At 34.7% G+C, this 24,918-nt stretch overlaps 1 protein-coding gene across 8 annotated transcripts in view; it reads right to left on the reverse strand.

Moving 5' to 3' along the window:
- Positions 1-24,918, reverse strand: part of GALNT13 (polypeptide N-acetylgalactosaminyltransferase 13) — a 606,606-nt gene that overhangs the window by 560,255 nt on the left and 21,433 nt on the right. For 7 of the 8 annotated variants that reach the window (XM_074399672.1, XM_039469839.2, XM_003921971.4 and 4 more), the window contains exon 2: positions 16,630-16,699. The exons of the other annotated variant lie outside the window; for it this stretch is intronic. The gene's annotated coding sequence lies outside the window, so the exon portion shown is untranslated. The remainder of the gene's footprint in view (positions 1-16,629; positions 16,700-24,918) is intronic. 8 annotated transcript variants of the gene reach the window in all.

Genomic DNA, 24,918 nt, shown 5'->3' on the forward strand with positions numbered 1-24,918 from the left:
AGTTTGACATTAATAAAGTGCTACTATCGTAACCCTTAACTTTGAGCAATCTTTCAGTTTAGTTCTAAGTGTAAAAAATATACATCAAAGAACAGAAATTGAGACTCAATTCTATCTAAAAGGTAAAGCTTTACTCAAGAGAAACAAGGTTAGTTGCCTTTGTACTCTATCAATCTGTATTAGTCATTAATAGACACTGTCCTCTTTTAAATAATTTAGAGAGAGGAATTTATGCTAATATAAGATAGGTAAAATAAACATACTATTTCTTGATCATGTCCTATGCAATAAACCTATTGAATATATTATATTCTATCCACACCAAAACATGTAAAGTTACATCATGCCCTTTTACATCTAAGAAATAACCAAATAAAAACATTGCCCAAGATATCACAGCTAGTTATTTGCTGAACTAAGATCAGAATCTAATTCTGTATGATGTTAGTACCTATACATTTTAACCCACCCCATCCTGCCTCAAAAATCGGATTAGCTAGGCTGAGCATGGTGACTTGTGCCTATAATCCCAGCAGTTTGGGAGGCTAAGGCAGGAGGATCAGTTGAAGCTGGGAGTTCAAGACCAGGCTGGACAACATAGTGAGACCTCATCTCTACTAAAAATTTAAAAATTAGCAAGGCACAATAGCACACACCTACTGTCCCAGCTACTCAGGAGGCTAAGGCAGGGAATTGCTTGAGTACAAGAGGTCAAGTCTGCAGTGAGCTATGATTGTGCTACTGAACTCCAGCTTGGGTGACAAAGCAAGACCCTATCTCAAAAACTTTTAAAAAGAAAAAAAAGATTAGATTACTTAAATGTAATTCCTATCTCCTCCTTGTGATTATGACCACTAAGAGCCTATTAAATATCTATCTTCCCCTTCCACCTTACTAGGTCACCAACAGAGCAGTTGTGTGTGCAGCTACAATACAACAGGTAACAGTTATCTTTACAACTAAGAGTAATGATGGTTAGGTAGAAAATAGAAGGAAGAGTTTCCAAGTTATCTCCATGACAGGGGTAAATCAGCTGGCTGCAGGCCTCATTTATCTTTTTTTTTTTTTTTTTTTTTTTTTACATTCTTGCTGTGTAGAACACTCATGTCATGGCTAGGCTCCAGAAGCCATCTTAAACCACTGGAAAATTCTTGAGGATGAAGTTATGTAGCTAAGACTGTGGAAAAGAACTACACAAGGAGGCTAGATTCCTAATGACCTAGGAGCTATAATTTTAGCCAATGATGATAACAATCAGGCTTCCTGTATACAGAGGGCAGGGGTTGCCAGGCAAAGAGATGAACTAAATTTCAGAGGTTAATAGCCACTCCGAGGAGTGACAGGCCATATGAACTATTTTGCCTTTAAAACAATAAGAGAGGAAGAGGTGGTTACCATGAAAGTAGGTAAGATGAAAACAGCTAAAAGTGTAACAAATACCTAAGGATCAGAATTGGCCAACAGAACAGTATAGACACCCAGGGATACCATATATGAACAAATATGTGTTCATTCATAAACTTCTTTATGAAGAAAGATTCAGGCCAGGGTAGAGACCAGTGAGAACTCTTTGGAGGTATAAAGCCACACAATCCTTACCAATTCTCCAAATCTTTCTCTAATACAAAGCAAAATTTAGCCTCGTAGGATTAAAAAAAAAAAAAAAAAAAAACTCTCATCCTCCCAAGGCCCTGGAAAAGAGGTACAGTTTCTGGGGATGAGGTAGAATGATCTATCACACCTTGCTGAATGTGCAGGTAATTTTCTGGTCCCCAGAATCTTAAGCTAACATAAAACAGAGGTCTGTTAACCCTGGAGGAAGAGCAGGACCACCTCTCCCATTCATGAATCCCACAGACTCCAGGAAGAGTTTGTGCACCGTGGAAGGAATAGGTAGGTATTCTGCAAGAGCCACACATCTAAGGCATAGGTGTACTGGCCATGACTAAGATAAAGATTAGAGGACAGGATCTAGGTACCTCCTCTCCCCCACCAGAAGTAGTATGTTAATAAGCAACAGCAATTTACCACTGGAGGAGAGTCCAGAGTGTAGTAAGAGGCCACCTCCCCTAGGTAAACATTCAAGGAACACAGAAAGGGTTGGAAAAAAAACACTAAAAAAATTATCATGTGATACTGTACTAAGCAAGGAAGCCTGTGGAAGGGGAGGGAATAACAGTGATATCAACACAAATAATCAGAGAAGAAAGTAAAAGAGATTTGATCATTTGATAATTGGATAATCTCAAAAGGTTTGAAAATATCAATACATGCAGAAACATTTGATAAAAATTTAAAACCTATCTATAATTAAGAATCCTAATAAAATCAGAATAAAAATAGATTTTCTCAAATATATGCCATATTTTTATATACAGTAAACATCATTCTTAATAGTAAAATGATGGAAAGTACTCTCTTTGATTTGTGAATAAGACCAGAATGCTCATTCTTCCTATGTTCATTCGGCATTGTTCTGGACACTCTAGCCAAGTCAGTAAGACACAGAAAATACAATCAAGCTATAAGATTTTGAAAGTGTTAAGTTATGTATCTTTCTTCACAGACAATATGGATATTTACATGGAAAATTCAAAATAATCCATTGAAAAAATACTAGAATTAATGAGTTTACAATCTACTATATGCAACATCAATACTTAAACATTTGTTTTTATATAAGGAACGAAAAGAAAATAATTTTTAAAGATATATCTTGCCTGCTCCCAGATGGGTGACTAAACACAGCTAGGACAAACATCTCCCCCCACAAGGGACCAGAACATCAGAAAGACTGGAATCCTCTGAGCATATCTTCATATCTTCAGAGGCAAGGCATTGAGAACAGACAGAGGAAAGACACAAATGCTGGACTGAAGGGAGAGGACACTGGAAACCCTGCATGGGACTACCGTTTCACCAGGACTTATTCCTGGTTCCCAGGAACTCGTGCACAAGGAACAGCCTGCTCTCACCACAACCCTCTGGAATCCCAGCAGAAGAAAACCCCTGGACCACCATGGACCCTCGAGTTGGCAGGGAAACTACTTAGAGAAGCGGTAGGGGCAGAACTCCAGCCACTGCAGAGCCCAGAGGGTTTGGTGTTGAATTATCTGTATTAAAGCATGGCTGGGGATGCCCATTCCCCTGGGCTTAACTTGCTTCCATAGGAGACTTTAGTCTTTGGAGAATTGTTCATCCTGAACTCTGCAGGGCTGTTTGGCCCATGAAACAGGACATGTATGCATAGACAAACTTTCCCTTCCCTTCCCTTCCCTGTCACCACATGTGTGTGCATGCACTCTGCTGTGCCACTGCTGTTGGCATGAGTACATGCTGCCCCCCACCCCACCTGTGACACTGCCATTGTCGTCAGAGATTGGTAGGCATGAAACTCGCCTGTCCTGCTGCCAGCAGCACCCACCCTTGCACTAACACTGCTGCCGAAGTCAAACTAGGCAGGGAAAACAGCCAGCTTGCCTCCACCCTAGATAGCTACCACCACCAATGTGAATGTGCACAGAGGGCATGCACAGTCCTGCTCCCACCAGCACCCCACCACCATGCTAACACCACCACTGGCATAAACACATGCAGCGTTGCCAGTGGAAGACCCCGTCTCCCTAAGTCATACTGCCATCACCACTGCTGCAAACACCTGCTGGCACCTCGACACCCACTAGCACCCTGCCACAGCTGACGAGTGTGCACTTGGCCATGCTGCCGCTGCTGCTGCCACTGCTACTTGCCCATGCAAATGAGGACAGATTCCACTTCCACTGCCCTAAAAAGAGCTTTGGCTGGCACCATGCATAGGAGTACTATGACCAGCGGTCCAGGAGCATTTTAGCCCATCCAGTGCAACAGGTTCCTAACCAAGGGGGCCAGAAAACAAAGCCAGCACCCAATAACAGTCAACCAGAATTAGAACACACAGTCCAGGAGTCCTGAGCCGAGACTTGACTCCCTAAAATCTTCCAGAAATGAAGCAAATTGACCTTATACCACAATTAAACCCCCAAGGTCATTAAATAGGATAAAAGAAAAAAAAGACCTATCTAAATGATAGGAACCTCAAAGATTGAAGGAACAGTAGACCAAAAAGATGAGAAAGAACCAGCACAAGAAGTCTGACAACTCAAAAAAAGCAAGAGTGTCTTCTTTTCTCCAAATAATCACTGAAGTTATCCAAGAAGGGTTGTTAACTGAGCTGCTATGGCTGAAATGACAGAAATAGAATTCAGAATAAGGATAAGAATGAAGATTTTCACGTTTCATTAGAACACTGAAACCCAATCTAAGAAAACTAAGAATCATAATAAAATGATAAAATGTCAGAATCTGACAGACAAAATAGACAGTATAAAAAAGCATGAAGCTGACCTTATAGAGCTGAAAAAAATGCACTACAAGAATTTCATAATGCAATAGCAAGTAAAAACAACAGATTATACCAAGGTGAGGAAATAATTTCAGTGCCTGAATACTGACTTTCTACAATAATATAATCAGATAAGAATAAAGAAAAAAGAATGAAAAGGAACAATCCAAACCTCTGAGAAATATGGGATTATACAAAGAGAACAAATCCATGACAATTGACATCCCTGAAAGAGATGAGGAGAAAGGAAGCAACTTAGCATGATTCAGGTTATCATCCATAATAACTTCCCCTATCTAGCCAGGAAGGCAAGCATTCAAATTCATGAAATGCAGATAACCCTACAAAATACTTCACAAGAAGACCATCCCCAAGACACACAATCATCATATTCTCCAAGGCTGAAATGAAAGAAAAAAATGATAAAGGTAGTGGGAGACAAAGCACAGGTCTCCTACAAAGGGAAGGCCATCAGACTAACAGTCAACTTCTCAGAAAGAACCCTAAAAGATAAAAGAGATTGGGGGTCTATATTCAACATTCTTTTAAAAAACTAATTCTGACCAAGAATTCCATGTATGAGCAAACTAAGCTTCCTAAGCAACGGAGAAGTAAGATACGTTTTAGACAAGCAAATGCTAAGGAAAATCATTACCACCAAACCTGCTTATAAGAGCTCCAGAAAAAAAGCACTAAATATGGAAAGGAAAGACTGCTACCAGCCACTACAAAAATACATTTAAGAACACAGACCAGTGGTATTATAAAGTAACGATACAAACAAATCTGCTTAATAACTAGGTAACAACACAATGACAGGATCAAATCCATACATATCAATACTAACATTGAATGTAAACAGGCTAAATGTCCCAATTAAAAGACAGAGTGGTGAGGTGAATAAAGAAGCAATACTCAGTGGTATGCTGTCTGCATGAGACCTATCACACATGCAATGACACCCACAGGCTCATAATTAGGTGAAGAGGAAATGTCTACCAAGCAATTGGAAAACATAAAAATACAAGGGTTGCAATCCTAATTTTAGGCAAAACAGACTTTAAATCAACAACAACAACAACAAAAAGACAAAGAAGGACATTACATAATGGTAAAGGATTCAGGTCAACAAAACCTAACTATTCTAAATACATATACACCCAGCACAGGAGCACCCAGATTCACAAAGCAAGTCCTTAGTAACCTTCAAGGAAACTTTGACTTCCATATGATAAAACGGAGATTTCAACACTTCGCTAATAGTATTAGACAGATCATCAAGGCAGAAAATTAACAAAAATATTTAGGACCTGAAATTAAAAGGACCAAATGGACCTGAAAGATATCTATGGGACTCTCCATCCAAAAACAATAGAATATACATTTTTCTCATTGCCACATGAAATATACACTAAAATCAACCAAACAATAGGGCATAAAACAATCAGCAAAAGCAAAAGAACTGAAATAATAGCGACCATTCTCTCAGACAACAGCACAATAAAAACAGAATTCAAGAAAATTGCTCAAAACCATACAATCACATGGAAATTGCCTGCTTCAGAATGATTTGGGGATAAATAATAAAATTAAGGCAGAAATCAAGAAGTTCTTTGAAACAAATGAGAACAAAGCTACAACATACTAGAATCTCTGGGATGCAGATAAGGCAATGTTAAGAGGAAAATTTAAAGCACAAAATGCCCACATCAAAAACTTAGAAAGATCTCAAATTAACAATGCAGCATCACAAATAAAAGAACTACAGAAGCAAGAACAAACCAACATCAAAGCTAGCAGAAGACCAGAAATAACCATCAACACTGAACTGAAAGAGATTCACACACACACACACACACACACACACACACACACACATCATCATCATCATCATCATCATCATCATCATTCAAAGAATCAATGAATCAAGGAGTTGGCATTTTGAAAAAAAAATTTAAAAGATGGATAGAAACTAGCTAGACTAATAAAGAGAAAAAATAGAAGATAAATAAACACAATCAGAAATGACAAAGGCAATAACCACTAACCCCACAGAAACATACACATATAACCAACAGACACTACTATGAACACCTCTATTCACACAAATTCAAAAATTTACATGAAATGGATAGATAACCGAGCACATATACCCTCCCAAGACTAAACCAGGAAGAAAATGAATCTATGAACAGACCAATAATGAATACTGAAAATGAATCATTAATAAATAGTCTACCAACCAGAAAAAAAGCCGCAGACCAGATGGATTCACATAGTCTACCAGACGTACAAAGAAGAGCTGGTATCATTCCTACTGCAATTATTCCAAAAAAAAATGACAAGGAAGAACTCCTCCCCAGTTCATTCTATGAGGCCAGAATCATCCTGATACCAAAACTTTGCAGACACAACCAAAAAAGAAAACCTCAGGCCAATATTCTTTATGAAGATAGATTTTAAAATCCTCAACAAAATAACAGCAAATAAAATCTGGCACTGCATCATAAAGCTAATTCACCATGATCAAATAGACTTTATCCCTGGAATGCAAGATTGGCTCAACATATGCAAATCATTAAATGCAATTCATTACAAAAACAGAAGTCAAAACCACATTTTTCTCAATAGATGCAGAAAAGATGTTTGACGAAATTCAACAACCCTTCACATTAAAAACTCCCAAAAAGCTACATATTGAAGGAACATACCTTGAAATAGTAAGAGTCATCTATGACAAAACCACAGCAAATATCATACCAAATGAGCAAAAGCTAGTAGCATTACCCTTGAGAAGCCACACAAAACAAGGATGCCCCCTCTCACCACTCCTATTCAACATAGTATTGAAAGTTCTGGGTGCAGAGATCCAGCAAGGTAAAGAAATAAAGGGCAATCATATCAAAAGACCCAGAGTCATATTATTTCTGTTTGCAGATGACATGTTTCTATATCTCGAAAACCCCACAATCTCAGCTTGAAAGCTTCCTAAACTGATAAATTTAAGCAAAGTTTCAGGATACAAAGTCAATGTACAAAAATCACTAGCAAAATCTGTACAAACTAGCAAAAAAAAATGTACAAAAATCACTTAAAATCCTATGTGGCAATGATGGCCAAATTGAGAACCAAGTCAAGAATGCAATCCCATTCACAATTGTCGCAAAAGGAATAAAATACCTAGACATAGAGTTAACCAGGGAGGTGAAAGATCTCTACAATGAGAATTACAAAACACTGCTCAAAGCAATCAGAGATGACACAAATAAACAGAACAACACTCCATGCTCATGGATCTCATGGATAGGAAGAATCAATATTATTAAAACGGCCATACTGCCCAAAGCAATTTATAGATTCAATGGTATTCCTATCAAACTTTAAATAACATTCTTCACAGAACTAGAAAAATCGATTTTAAAATTCATATGGAACCAAAAAAGAGCCCAAATATCCAAGGCAATTCTAAGTGAAAAGAACAAAATTGGACACATCATGTTATAAACTTCAAATTATACTACAGAATTACAATAAACAAAATGGCATGGTACTGGTACAAAAGCAGACACATAGGCCAATGGAATGGAATAGAAAGCCTAGAAATAAGGCTGCACACCTACAAACATCTGGTCTTCCACAAAGTCAACAAAAGGAAGCAATGAGGAATGGACTCCCTATTCAATGGGGTAGGGTGCTGGGATAACTGGCTAGCCATATACAGAAGATTGAAACTGTACCCCTTCCTTACACCACATAGAAAAATCAACTCAAGATATATTAAAGACTTAACTGTAAAACCCAAAACTATAAAACCTCTGGAAGACAACCTAGAAAATGCCATTCTGGATGCAGGACCTGTTAAAGGTTTCATAACAAAAGCATCAAAAGCAATTGCAACAAAAGCAAAAATTAACAAATGGGATATAACTGAGAGCTGCTGCACAGCAAAAGAAACTATCAAAAGAGTAAACAGACAACCTACAAAATGGAAAAAATATATGCAAACTATACATCTGACAAAGCTCTAATATCCAACATCAATAAGGAACTCAAATAAATTACAATAAAAAAGTAAACAACTCCATTAAATGGTGGACAGAGGACATGAATCAACACTTTTCATAAATGTGGCCAACAATCATATGAAAAAGCTCACCATCACTGATCATTAGATAAATGGAAATTAAAACCACCATGAGATACCATCTTACACCAGTCAGAATGACTATTATGAAAAAAATCAAATAATAATAGATGCAGGCAAGGTTGTGGAGAAAGGGAATGCTTATATACCGGTGGTGGGAGTATACATTAGTTCAACTATTGTGGAAAGCACTGTTCTGATTCCTCAAAGAGTTAAAAACAGAATGACTTGCCATTCAACCCAGCAGTTCCATTAGTGGGTATATACATAAAGAAATACACATTATCCCACCATAAAGACACATGCACACATATGTTAATTGTGGCACTATTCATAATGGAAAAGATATGGAATCAACCTAAATGCCTATCAATGGTGGAATGGATAAATAAAATATGGTATATACACATTACAGAAAACTATGCAGCCACAAAAACAAACAAACAAACAACAACAAAAAAAAAACAAATCCTTTGCAGTAACATGGATAGAGCTAGAGGCTATCATCCTTAGCAAACTAAGGCAGGAATAGAAAATCAAATACCACATGATCTTATTTATAAGTGGAGGCTACATGATTAGAACACATGTATAAAAGAAGGGAACAACAGACACTGAGGTCAACCTCAGGATAGAAGGTGGCATGAAGGAGAGGAAAAGAAAAGAACAGCCACTGGTTACTAGGCTTAGTACTCGAGTGACAAAATAATCTGTACAAAAAAACCCATGACAAAAGGTTACCTATATAACAAACCTGCTCATGTACCTCTAAACCTAAAATGAAAGTTTAAAAAGTATATATAATATGTACTTGTATGTATATAAGATATATATGTAATTATATATATAATATTAAACTGCATTAAACTTCTAAGCACAAATTAACCAAAATGTATAAGACCTCTAAACAAAAAACCATGCATGCGATTGAGAGAAATTAAAAGACTGAAATAAATACAGTAGTCCCCCATTATTTATAGTTTTGCCTTCCATGGTTTCAGTTACTCATCAACTGTGGTCCAAAAATATTAAATGAAAATTCCAGACATAAACAATTTATAATTTTAAATGGTGTTCTGTTCTGTGCAGCATGAGGAAATTTCCCACCTCTCTGCTCTATTCCTCCTAGGACTTTAATCACTCCTTTGTCCAACATCCTCATGCTATATTCACAACCCACCCTCATAGTCACTTAGTAGCTGTCTCGGTTATCAGATTGATTTCCAAGGTATTACAGTGCTTATTTTCAAGTCACCCTTATATTACTTAATACTGGCCCCAAATTACAAGAATAGTAATGTTGGCAATTTGAATATGCCAAAGAGAAGCCATAAAGTGTTTCCTTTCAGAAAAGAATAAAAACAAAAAGTTATATGCTCAGGTTGCTAAGTTCTATGGTAAGAATGCTTCTTCTATCCTTAAAATTGTGAAGAAAGAAAAAGAGATTTATGTTCATTTTGCTATTGCACCACAAACTATGAAAGTTATGACCACAATCATTCATCACATTTCATCTCATCATGTAGGCATTGTATCATCTCACGTCATCACAAGAAGCAGGTAAGTACAGTACAATAACATACTTTGAGTGACAGACTATATTGATTAGAGTATATTGTTATAATTGTTCTATTTTATTATTAGTTGTTAATCTCTTCCTGTGCCTAAGTTATAAATTAAACTTGATCATAGGTATATATGTATAGAAAAAAAAAAAAAAGTAAGTCTTATAAGGTTTGGTACTATTTGCAGTTCAGGCATCCACTTCTGATCTTGGAATGTGTCCCTAGATAGTAAGGAGGAAATGCTATATATATTATGTTCATACATGAAATAAGTTAATATTGTAATTATGCCAGTTCTTTATAAAAACGTACTTTAGACTGAATGCAATTCCAACTAAAATCTAGACAATTATTTTTGTCAACTTGACAAAGTAATTCTAAAATGTACATGAAAGAAAGCAAAATCAAGATGCCCTTGATTAAAATACGGTAGACTTGTTTTAACAGATATTAAGAATACTTAGAAAGTAGCCATAGTTAAAATAGTGTTATTAGTGGTAACAAAAGACTAATAAACGAATTAAATAAGAGTTGGCTCTTAAAGACTCAAATATATACAGAAACTTAATTTATAATAAATGTGACATTGAAGAACAGTGGGAAAAGAGAGAATCATCTAGTATGATTCTATAACAACTAGATACCTATTTGGAAGAAAATACAACTTGACTTCTATGTCACATCACTCACAAAAGCCAAAGGCAAGTGGAAAGATATAAACATAAAGAGGTGATATAATGATTAAAATTAAAATTAGGAACATCAAAAACCTCATTAAGAAATTGAAAAAGCATATCATAGAAAGGAAGAATACCTTTACAGCATATTTAACTGATGGGAGGCCCTTAATCCAATGTAACTAACTTGTGAATATTAATAACTTTTAAAATCAACCCAATTGAAAAATGGACATATGAACAGGAAATTACAGACAATAATATGCACATGGCAATTAAGCCACATGACATAACCATATTATTCAACAAGGAAATGTACACCAAACTCTAACCAGAATGGCTAAAATTAAAAGAACTGATTATACTAAGCTTTGGTAAAGATGAAACAATGGAAACTCTTACACACTAATAAATTAAGTGAAATTAGTATACTTACTTTGGAACACTGTCTGGTAGTATCCACTGAAATGGAAAGATTGCATGCAATAGGACTAAGAAATTCCATTGCTAAGTATATATTCAAGAGAAATATATGTAGCTATTTGGCAAAAAACATTTAAAGGTATTTTTATGGCAGCATTATTCATAATCACCCGGACCTAGAAACAGTACAAATGTCCATCAACAATACAATGAATAAATATTCTATAGTATTTTTATACAATGGAATCCTGTATAGCAATGAAAATTAATGAACCACACATGGTCCTGGAGCCCACGGTCTTAAACAGTACATTATTCTGCTTCTCCAGCATATTAGGGTGATGCAAAAGTAATGGCAAAAATTCCTTTGTATCAACCAGTAGAAAAAGAGATACTCCATATGCTCTTATGTTTTTCCCTTGTCAAAATTACTGTTTTGCAAGATTGGTAAACTAAGTCTAAAATAGTCTTTTATGGAACCCAAGATACAAAATATTTTATTTACCACTCTATCCTTCTTTCATTTTTAAGCTCTGCTAAGGAAGGCAAATCAGATTAAGATGACATATTTACTATTTTAACTTATAATTGAGTAATATAATAAATTACTGTTTTTGCTGCCCTACATACAAGTGAATGTATACAACAGATTTGTCACTAACCACAAGGGATATTTCTCCCTAAAGACAAGAAGATTTTTCTGCCTACCCAAAAACCTATCTAAAGAAGGGGTAAATTCTGGGGGGAAAAAAAAAGTTTCTCTGATTATTGGCAACATCATTTTCCAGCTCAGGCAACCTGAAAGCCTTAGTTATTTTTTAGAGAAATGATGGTACAATGGTAACTGCAAAGACTCCGGAGCTTGACAAAATGGGCCCAAATATCAGCCATGGTATGTTTTACTTTGGTGACCTGGAATAATTTGTTTAAATGATGCCTCCATCAGTTTCCTCTTGCACAAAATGGAGATGACATTAGTAATTAGCATTTGAAACAAGCCTGGTACCTAGTAAATCCTGCATAAGTATTAACTATTATATACCTGAACCTATTTCCTTCCAAATAAATGTCACAAGCTCCAACACCTCCCAGTCCAACCCCACTGCCATGACCTCAGGTCTTGCTCACATCCTTTCATTCTCATCCCTCTCCAAATGCTTAAAAATTGATCTTTCTGCAACAAGTCCTCCAACTGCAATCCATTTTGAAGATACCTTTCTGTTCACAGGATTAGCCCTCACAAAATATTATCTCTCTTTTTTTTAATTACTTACCAATTAAATTCAAATTTCTTTAAGGGTTATCAGTATTTCCCACAATCTGTCACCAGCCTTATTTTCCACTGTTATCTGTTTTAGTCCAACATAAGAAACTTATTCTGGTGCCAAGCTAATTAATTTGTCATTCATTGAGTGTACAGTATGCTTCTTCACTTCTAAATGTTACTATGCCATTTTCTTGACTGTTCAGTTAACATTTTCCACCTGCATCAAGATCTAGCCCAAATGCAATCTCCATGAAATCTTGGACCAATATTGTTCAGAATTACATCTCCTTTCTGAGGTCTCCTATAATGGATTATTTTTTCATTCATCTGTACATTTTATTATTTCTCAAATTATTTAAAATGGCTTTGAAATTTTATTAGTTTATGCTATTCTCATGATGTAACTTACCATATTCTCTGCTTTATTTAAACGAGCGTATACGTTATTTCCTAAAACTAACAACAAAATGTCCTTGAGAGTTCTATTTGTCTTTCTCTCTCACTTGCTCTAATCCTTACTAACACAGTGACTCTCACATTTAGGAGCATGAAATATTAATTGAACCAAATAAAGTAAAATTACTAAACAAAATCACTAGCTTGATCTTGCAGAGGTCAAATCTAGAAATGGAGACTTATCCCTTCATTCTCGTCCCTCTGTAAATTCTTGAATCTCAAAAACCAAAAGTAGTGTGTGAGCATGAAAGATCTGATCCACTCAATTTCAGAGCAGTCATCTTTTTTTTTTTTTTTTTTTTTTTTTTGAGACAGAGTCTCACTCTGTCACCAGGTGCCAGGCTGGAGTGCAGTGGCGCAATCTCGGCTCCCTGCAACCTCCACCTTCCGGGTTCAAGCAATTCTCCTGCCTCAGCCTCCCAAGTAGCTGAGACTATAGGCACATGCCACCATGCCCAGCTAATTTTTTGTGTTTTTTTAGTAGAGACAGGATTTCACCATGTTGGCCAGGATGGTCTCGCTCTCTTGACCTCATGATATGCCAGCTTTGGCCTCCCAAAGTGCTGGGATTACAGGTGTAAGCCACCACACCCTGCCTTCAGAGCAATGATCTTTTAAATACTAGTAATTCTGAAAATGTCCCCAGATGAAATGTTGCTGATTGTTTGTTTTAAGAAATAAAGTGTACAGGAGGTAGAACCAATGAAAGGCTAAAGTGAAAGAATTTGAAGATCAGCAGAGTCCAAAAGGGAAAGCATAAATGTGGCTACTGTGATGTAAAGGACAGTACTACGAACACTACACATCTGAAGATAATATAGAGCAAACAGCATGGTAAGCCAAGCTCAACCCTTCATTCCAAACTTTTTTTCACTGCAGAAAGCAACTAAAGGACTTCAAGAAAAGGATGTGGTCAGCCACTGCAAATTCTGAAAATTATAATAGAAGAGTAAGACACTATCTCTGCCATTAGGGGAAAAGCTGTTATATATTTTTAAGTTTCCTCTAATCAAATAACATTTTGCTCAAGGCAATTCATTTTGGGTGGTCAATTGGTTCTGTTGACACTCAGTACAAGGCAATTGTTATCTTTTTATTTGAAATTCAGTCATAATACTCATTTACTCTGATGGGTAGTGCTGGCCAGAGCACTTCATCAGGGCAGAGGCATATTTCTCTACAACAACAATTACCAGCCCAACAGCCAAACAAGAACACAATCCCATTCACAATAGCCCCTAAAAGAATAAAATACCTAAAAATATAGTTAACCAAGGAGGAGAAATTTCTTTACAAAATACTGGTCACATAAATCAGACATGACACAAATAGAAAAACCTCCCATGCTCATGGACAGGAAGAATCAAGGTTAATAAAATGGCCATGGCCATGATGTCCAAAGCAATTTACAGATTCAATACTCTTCCTATCAAACTACAAATAATATTCTTTATATAATTAGGAAAAACTATTTTATAATTCATAAACCAAAAAGAGCCCAAATAGCCAAAGCAATTCTAAGTAAAAAGAAAAAAACTAAAGGTATCACATTACCTGAATTCCAACTATACCACAGAGCAGTAGTAACCAAAACAGCATGGTACTGGTACAAAAAGAGACACATAGACCAATGGAACAGAATAAAGAGCCCAGAAATAATGCTGCACGAATACAACCTTCCAATTTTTGACAAAGTTGATAAAAAAAACAAGTAATGGGGAAATGACTCCCTACTCAATGGGATAGGGTCCTGGGATAACTGGTAAGCCATATGTAGAAAATTGAAACTGGAAAACCTAAAAAAAATATCATTCTGGACATAGGACATGGAAAATATTTCATGACAAAAATACCAAAAGTAATTGCAACAAAACAAAAATTGGCCAATGGGGTCTAATTAAACCAAAGAGCTTCTGCAGAGCAAAAGAAACTAAAAATGAGAGAAAATATTTGCATGCTACACTTCGGAAAATAGTCTAATATCCAGAATCTATAAGGAACTTAAATTAACAAGCAAAAAAACAAAAATCCCATTGCAAAGTAGACAAAGGATATGAAAAGATGCTTTTCAAAACAAGACATTCATGCAGCCAACAAGCATATGACTAAAAGCCTCAACATCACTAATCATTAGAGAAATTCAGATCAAAACCACAATGAAATATCATCTCATACTAGTCAGAATGTCTGTTATTAAAAATCAAAAAATACACTGCTGGTGGAATGTAAATTAGATCAGCCATTGTGGACAACAGAATCCAGAACCCGTATTTTTCAATCACTACACTATGCCACCTTTTTACTGAAGTATTTACATTGAGAGATAATGAACAAACATCAATGTTGCCATCATTGCTTTTATATTTTTTGGAAATTCTGTTTTATAATTATCTTCCGTATCATCCCACTACATCGAACAAGGCAATTGAGCAAGTAAGGGCTAAGACTCTAAGTCTGTGGTCCCTTCCAGCTGTAACATAATAGGATAACTTTTTTTTTTTTTTTTTTTGAGATGGAGTTTTGCTCTTGTTACCCAGGCTGGAGTGCAATGGCGCAATCTCGGCTCACCGCAACCTCCACCTCCTGGGTTCAGGCAATTCTTCTGCCTCAGCCTCCTGAGTAGCTCGGATTACAGGCATGTGCCACCATGCCCAGCTACTTTTTTGTATTTTTAGTAGAGAGGGCATTTCACCATGTTGACCAGGATGGTCTTGATCTCTTGACCTCGTGATCCACCCGCCTCGGCCTCCCAAAGTGCTGGGATTACAGGCTTGAGCCACCACGCCTGTCCAGGATAACATTTTAAATTGTATGTTTTTGTTGTTTGTTGTTTTTTTTTTTGGTGAATGAAAGAAGATTCTTAGAGAACTTTGAAACTTTAATTCATAACATGTTTTATCAAATAATAATTCAAGTGCTTTATAAACTTTCAGGAATCTACATTCACTTCTTTTCTTCTAGTTCAAGCAGTCCAAGTCAGGAATTAGAACATACTATTTAAAATGGGAGCAGACAATACAAATACATATGCAATACATACAGCATACAATACAATACATGACAGACAATACAAAAAATAATCTGGAAAATTGTCAAGATAATGCTTAAGCAGAACCAAAATCCAAAAGAAATACTTAGAACATGTTTTCGTAAGTTGAATTTATTTAATTTATTCTAAGTTAACTGGTAGAGGCAATATTTTCTGGGAAGTCTTATGTTAAATGCCTAGATTCATCATTTTCAAAAGATACTGAGTGAGCTATTAAAACTTTTGCATTTTAGTTTTCTCATTTATAAGGTAGAAATAAAAATACTGAAATGCTTACATAAACTGCCGGACACATGGCAAACCTTAATACATACTAATTCAGTACTCCTTTAAATTTACATATCAATACTAGCTGATATTACTAATCTTTCCTTCACTCTTTCTGATTTGTGACTAAGAGGGAAAATTTTTATCTAAAGAACAAATGAGAAAAGTTATCTGTGGTTAACACAGAATGACAGTAAAATCAGTCATTAGAAATCTTAAAATTATGCAGCTTAATTCAGATTAATAAATAACCCATCAGTTTTTTAAATCTTTTGTAAACATTTGTCCTCAATCTTCACAAATATCAAAGACTGTAAATAGAAATATGTTCATTTATGACTGTCTGCCAAATTAATTAAGCACGACTGCAATTGAGTGGAAAAATAAAAATATTACTTACTGTATGTGGCACTTGGCAATTTCAAAATGTGAAAACATTCACCCTCAAAATGCCTCTACAAAAATGTTATCTGTGGAGGAAAAAAAAAATAATTCAAAAGAGTAAGCAATTTGTCAAGGTCACAGGAAAAACTAATCCAGACCAACACACACTTAGACACTATACACTGTAAAATACTAAAATAGGTTTTGCAAAATATAGGCTATATATCTAGCAAAGTATAATGGGCTGATGAACAGAAATATTCCTAACTATATGCAAATACTCCAAAACATCAGTCAAGGAGGACACTTTGAAGAAAAAAGTAAGGAAAGTCTGCATATTAGCTTCAGAATTATATGCAAGAAACACAGTGCCCCCAGAATACTGACAGAAGAGCATAAAAGTAATTGAAAAATATGAGATGTTCATAAATAAACATATTTGGAGAGCTGAGGTGACTACTCAAATATTTCAAGTTTTTAAAAGGTACTAGTATCTGATATATGAGGATCACTGAGTTAGAAGAGAATTTTGTTTGATTTATCCAGAGAGTTGCACCAATTCACTTTGTAATTGCATTTCAATTCTAACTGAAAACGATGCACTGAGAAAAATGCAGGCATGAGACCTGAATACCTCACAAAAATACGTAAGCAGATCCATTCTCTGTGCTTCAGAATATCAATGTGATTATAAGGAGAAAGTGATTTAATCAAGCATTATTAATTAATTTGTTTTAGAGCAGGGTTTTGAAAGAGGATATTGATTTTGAATCTCATAATATTTCAACTTAAATGGGTTTTATGCTACTGAGTAAACACAATGTTATAAAACAACCATTCAAAGAAAAAAAATAAAATACAATCTAATGAAAATTATCATCCTGGCCAACATAGTGAAACAATCTCTTTACTAAAAACACAAAAATTAGCTGGGCATGGTGGCAGGTGCCTGCAGTCCCAGCCACTCATGAGGCTGAGGCAGGAGAATCATTTGAATCCAGGAGGCAGAAGGCGCAATGAGCTAAGATCATGCCAATGCACCCCAATCTGAGAGACAGAGTGAGAATCCATCTCAAAAAAATATATACATAACCCTTTAAAAATACAGTGTGTTCTTTCAGACAGATCAGACACACTATGAACAAAACAAACAAAAATCCTCTTAAGTACCAAGCATCTTTAAAGGAATATTATTTCTCAGCAACAAACAGAATTTCTGTTCAGAGAGATTTGGGTCTTTCTGGTACTAAGAAGAAATTCCAGCTTAATAACACAGAAGTTATGCTTTTGTGTTCACCAAAATCAACTGTAACCAAATCAACAAGTAAAAATTCAGAATAAGCATTTTGAATAGAAAATCTAATTTATTTTGCTCTAATATGTTAGAGACACTGGGATTGCACAGGTCTCTACCTGGCCCATGAATAAATGATTTTACTAATGTTTTACACAGAACCTCTCAAACATAGATATAGTTATCAAGCTTATAGTTAAACGAAAAAAGTAAATCAAGAAATTTTGTATTTCCTAAATTTAAAACTTAGAACATAAAAAAGATATATATTCATCTTCACATATAATTCAATTGGATTATAAAGTTATAATAAGATCTCTATATTTCTTCATACTTTAGCATATTCATCCTCATAGACAAGACGACTGAGGTGAACACTAATTACATGATTTTCTCAATCTGACACAGTAAATAGGAGGTAACCCTGAGCTCAAAACCAGATTTTCTGACCTGGGTTTCATCTTACTACAATATCCGCTACAGCTAGTGTTCGACTTACGACCGCGGTCGGCACCGCAGAACGGTCGTAACACGATTTGGTCGTAAGTTGAGTAGGCTATATGTACAGTTGAAATGGTGCACGTGGAGATGGTAGTGCTGCCGGAAGCTGGTCCATACTGTCATACGCCCAGCTGGGCAACGTTTGCGCTGCCAGACGTGGAGCAGGCATGGCTAGCGATTGAGGTCCTTAAGTCGAATGATCGTAAGTTGCATAGGTCGTAAGTCAATCAATACCTGTAGTTTCTAGGTTGCATCCAAAGCAGAGGTTGAAAACTGGGGACCTGAAAACCAAATCTGGCTTACTGGCGCATTTCGTCTGCCCCAACCATGGTTTTTAAAATATTACCCAATATTCAAAAGCAGAGTATTACTTGTTAAAAAAAAAACCCTCATATCTAGCTTTTTTAAAAAAGTGAAGATTCTTACAAGGCCAGACTCAGGCATGAAATAGAAAAATGGATGCCCCTCTTCTCTTAGACAGCACAAATTTTCATTCTCATCTACTTTCTACTTGTACAAACCATCTTTTACTCTGCCAATTTTAAACACTAGAGTGTTTTGTAACAGATCCAAGCCCTCCTTTCCTAAGAATTGCCATCATCTTTCTTTTTTGCTGTGAAACTGAAGGATTTACCTTATTCTCGAAAAATGTATTTTGTCAATTGAAACAACCACTTATAATACTACATTTCACTGGATTCCTATAATCAGGTGCTATTTATTGGTTATCCTAATCTATATACATGTTTTAAAATGTTGTGGGTTTGAATTTCCATTTTTTAATTATATATTTGATAATTTTCATAGCTAAGGGAAAATTACAAACATAACTGATTAGTACATCATCAAAGTGAAAGAATGAGTGATCTCAAATAATGATTTTACATTTGCCATAGACATGTCTTTCAGAGAGCTATTTCCTGGATTGACAGGTATAATAACTATGATATATTAAAAACTTCAATTTAATTGGATAAACTGGATTAAGAGAACACTAACCACTAAACGTAGAGCCATGCAATCCACAAATTTTGGTTAAATAATGGCATACTGCAATTGTCTTCAAATATCAACATATTTTACAGAATGTATAAAAATATGGACTGGCATTTTGAGGAATTCAGGTAGGAATCACCTAGATCTGAATCTGTTCACGTATAAAAAAAAAAAAATACATACACCTAACAAAAACAAATAACAACACACAAATTCTAGTCCTTCAGCAAAACTGGAAGTAGGAGAACAATAAACATGTCAGATTATATGTAAATAGAAAATTAGACACCAATTTATAAAAGAGTTATCTTTCAAGCTCCCACTACATATACAGATATATGGGGTCCAGAAAAACAGTGAGAAAGAGGATAAAAGAAATCAAAATTCTTAAGAGTGACATGAAAATCACTCACAGAAAATCCATCCAAACTATGAAAATTCCAAAAAAACATCCTGGCATATTAGAACAGGGACACAGAAAGAAGACTTAAAAATATATAAAATTTGAGGAGACTTCTTTTTTTTCTGGAAGAAAAGCAAGTAAGGCATTTATCAAATGATGAGCATATGTCAAAAGAACACAAGTCCTAGCTTCATGAGGCTCTTACTAGTCTAATCTGAGACAATTGGAAAACAAAAATAAATAATTATTGTAATGGATTAAAATTTATTATGGAAAATATAATAAATGAAATTAAGAAGGGAAAACTCTTTCTGCAAGTATCACCTAAAAAGTACAGACTGACTGATGGAGTTAGAAAATCACCATAATATTTTAGGTAAATAATTCAGTAAAGAAAACATTAGTGCATCAGCACCAGTGCATGAAAGTGTAATAACAAACATGTAATTTCCAGTCGAAAAGTATCTTCCCACAAAGTACTTATTAATTACAATGGGGAAAACAGTAACTAGCAGTGGAGTAACTTGGCAGAGACCACCTTAACAAACTGATCAAAGAAGACATCATTAATAATCAGACAAATACAACATGCCTCCAAGTATCATCCACTTGAGAAGAACACATCACTTTTGTTGTATGACTGCCAAAAATGCAAAAGCAGAATTAACCATTAGGAAACATCCAGTAAAGGCAAATTGAGAATACTGCACTCAATATCTTATCTGAACTCTTTAAATGTCCAAGTAGACTGAGGAAATGTTCCAGATAAAAGGACTTTTAAAGATAAGACAACAAAATATACCTGGGATCCTAGACATATACTGTGAGTTACACAATACAAGCAATAGTGTGTCAATACTGAATATCTTTAAAGATTATTCTCTGGATATAGAGGACAATGTCCTTATCCTTAGGAAATGTACACTTAAACACTTCAGTTAAGGAAGCATGAGTCTGCAACTTATTCTCAAATGATTCAAGAAAAAAATGCACTGTGTGTGTATGTGTGTGTGTGTGTCTGTGTGTGTGCACATGAGCACACAGGTATAGAGTAAGAAAGCACACACATAAATGAAGCAAAAGAGGCAAAATTGTAAACAACTCTTGAATCTGGACAGAAGGTATTCTTAAACACAATTCTTGAAAATTTTCTGTACATTTGAAACTACTTGAAATTATGCAACAAGGTAAAAATAAATAAAAACAAAATCTTTTATTTCAATCTAGAAATTTATATTTAGGAATCACAAAATAATAGTCAAACATATATCAAGAAAGTCTTTTTCAGAAGAGAACAACAGACACTGCCTACTTGAGGCTGAAAGGTGGGAAGAAGGTGAGAATCAAAAAACTACCTATCAGGTACTAAGCTTATTACCTGGGTGACAAAATAATCTGTATACCAAACCCTCGTGGCACACAATTAACCTATATAACAAATCTGCACATGTACCCTTGAAGCTAAAATGAAAGTTAAAAATAAATAAATCAGAAAAAATTTAAAGGTTAAAAAAATTCAAAATCATCAATGTTTTTATATAATTAGTAAAGTAAGAAATCCAGAGTGATAACTTACATACTATATATCATATAGTGTTTATTTAGATATAATTTATATCTTCATATATATTAAATATTTATATTACATGAGGCATATATATTTATTCACAACTTACATATTGATATATACCCATTAAATATATAAAATACAGGAGCACAAAAACAAATGTAATATCTAGTTTAGAGTTTTAAAATAAACCACACAAACAACACTACATTATAGTCAGCAAATTAAGCAATGTAAAGTTAAATAATAAAATGAAAATCAAAAAATAAATGAAAGTAGGACTTAAAGAAGACAAAAGGTTATCAATCTTTAAAGATTAGCAATATAAATGTTTTTTTCTTATACAATTAGTTTTCTAAATTAAAAGTTGCATGTTCTTTTAAATTCAGGAAAAAGATAAAAATATAAAATCATCCTTAATTTCAGAAACAATACAACTATTCTGTTCTTACAGACTCTTAAAGAATTATATAATATAAACTATATTATGGTAATATTCTCTTTTTACTTGTTAATTTCTTTGTATGACAATATCATCATTTTTATTACACTGCAAGATCACTTCACTGATTAATATCCTGCTGCTATGACATACCATCATTTATGTATTTTCTAAATATAAATTATCATCAAATATTTGTGACAAAAACAAGATACTGTGAAGGTCCTTGTGCATATATCTTTTGCCATAGCATGATTGCTTCGTTAGGATAAAACACCCAGAAGTGACATTTCTGGGTCAAGTAGCATGAGACTGTTAAAACTTGTTAAACCATATTTTATTAATATTGATATACTCAAATTTCCTATTTGACCATCTCCCAAATCAAGTTATATTTTACAATTACTGCAGCCAGTTACAGTCACAACAAAGTGTTTGCTGCCTGGTGATGCCCCAACTTGACCCTAGTTTTGCATATTGTCATGCTTCATTTGAGTTGTATGCACCCTTGGTATTCTACATGTTGAGTTTAATTACCTTTTAAAATGTCTTCAAAAAGATTACACCAAAAGGTCACACTGAAATGCAAAATTGTTTATATGAAAAAGTATGGAAACAAAGCAGCATCAGTAAAATAATCATTCATTTTGTTGAGATAAAAGAAAAAAAAAAGAAAAAGAAAAATGCCCACAAATAGAAGAAGATGTATTACAATCTTGAAACTCAGAACATAGAAAAAAAAAAATGGTCATTACAGGATAAAGGATGTAATTAAAGCAGGAAACACTACAGATCCTCCTGAACAATACAAACAACTAATCCAGGTCTCATCTCTAATTTATAGCAACAATGTGTCAACATGCCTCACCAACACTAGCCATTACCATTTTAATGTCATTTTAATCAAGGGTTCTCATAGAGAGTCAACTTATTTCAGTCCCTCTTTTTAAATTCCCATATTCACTTTAGATTCCTGCAAATTCTCACAGATTTAGCAACTTTGCTTGTCTGTAGATTCTACATTGTGTATTCTTAAATTATGGAGATTATGATAAATATCATTCAATTCAATAAGTCCTCAATAAATACTCCTAAAGTCTTATTTTGTTTGCCTTACCAGGTCACTAATTCAAGGACAAGTAAGAAGCTATGCTTCCCTTTATCCAAGACTACATTTTCTTTGCTGGTTGATCAGAACATCATGTCAGACAAAACTAAACCTTACCGAAGTAAAGATGAACTTTTTGTCCTGTCATATTTAAGTTCTGTCATGTGTCAGAGAAGAAAATTACATTAACGGAGTGATTTGCTTCTCTCAGACATGTTGGTTGTTAACCCATTTCTTCTGCTCTTTAAGTGTATGGAAATCAATCATCACTGTGTCTTATTCTTTTATTTTCCTAAATATCAAAGCAAACTGATTAATCTTAACTTCTAAAATCATCTCTAGTATGTCCTCCCTTTTCCCCTTCCTCCCTGTCACCCCCATCTCTTCTCTCTCTCTCTCTTAATTTGACCTTCAAAGCCACTAACTCCCTTGCACTTTTTTATTTTTATTTTTATTTTACTTCAGGTGCATACTATATCTGGCATTTCTCCCAGTGTAAATACAACTTGATAATGATCTCATGACATATATATATATATATATATATATATATATATATATATTTTTTTTTTTTTTTTTTTTTTTGAGACAGAGTTTCACTCTGTCACCAGGCTGGAGTGCAGTGGCGTGATCTCAGCTCACTGCAACCTCCAGCTCCCTGATTAATGATCTCATGATATTTTCCATCATAGGCATGACAAATCAGGATCCCCTGATTTGTACACAACCAGTATTTAAACGTAACCACTCTACAATCCATTAGCCAATTTATATCACTACATCATTCCATATCCGGTCTCTACATCATGGATAGACACCATGTTGATGCATTCCCTAACTGAACACTACATTATCTATTCCTCTTTTTTATCCATCCAGTTGGAGAAAGGGAGAACTGTGGGTTCTGAAGCAGGGTCTCAAGAGATTCAAGTGGGTTCTCTGTTAATACTTTATTCCTTTTTTTTTTTTTTAATCATTGAATGTTTAAAGAAACGGCCAAATGATTGTTCCAAACAGTCACTGGCCTATGTGAAGAGTGTTCAATGACAGCTCCTTCACCACTGGCCCCTTGCTACCTGAAGAAACAGAAGAAAATACTAGCTGTTCCATCTTCTGGGATGAAAACTGGAACATTTCTACTTTATTCACTACACTACATTCCCGGAAAACACACGATAAAGCATGGCATATCTTATACCTTTTGCTTATTTCCTAGTTTCTGAAGAAATGTGGCCTTTTCCTTTGCATATCCTTACTTTTTGACCCATTCCACTGCCATCAAGTTATTCTAAAAAGTAATTAGATATACAGCAAAATTTCATGTTCAAAGTACTTCATCAGTGTCATTTGTAATGCTATAATTTTAAATCCATAAAAGCAACAATTAGGGATCAACTAGGTAAATTATGGCTTGTTCATATGATGAAATGCCATGTAGTCATAAAATATCCCAAATAATATTTACTTATATACAGAAATCTAATCTTCAAAATAGTATCAATAATTTCTAAAATAATATGGAGAATAAAGTAGCAGTTTTAATTATGTAATTTACATATATGTAAATATATGTGCCAACGTAAATATATAAATTCAGTATAACAATTTGCTATACAGTGAAATATTAACGTTATTATGCCTAAATGGTGTAAAAATGTAAGTAATTTCCATTTTCTTTTTCACACTTTTTCTAATTTTCCAAGCTTCTATAAAAAATACGTATCATGTCATAATCCAAAAAAATACTAGTTTAAAAGCTGAAAGTCAACAACAGCAACAAAGTGCATAGGTAAGAACCAATGGTACAGCTATAAATTAGGCAGAACCTCAACATTAAGAGAACTGGAAAATAGTATAAACCAAGTTGCAATGTAAGTAAGAGACAAAATCAATTTTCCAAAAGTTAAGAATATATGATGTTTGGATGAATGTGGCTAGACCTATAAGGTACCTTGCCAGTGGCTAATCTCTCCTTTCCTTGCTGATATTAGCAC

The sequence above is a fragment of the Saimiri boliviensis genome, chromosome 5, assembly GCF_048565385.1.
Source record: "Saimiri boliviensis isolate mSaiBol1 chromosome 5, mSaiBol1.pri, whole genome shotgun sequence".
In the NCBI taxonomy this organism is placed as follows: domain Eukaryota; kingdom Metazoa; phylum Chordata; class Mammalia; order Primates; family Cebidae; genus Saimiri; species Saimiri boliviensis.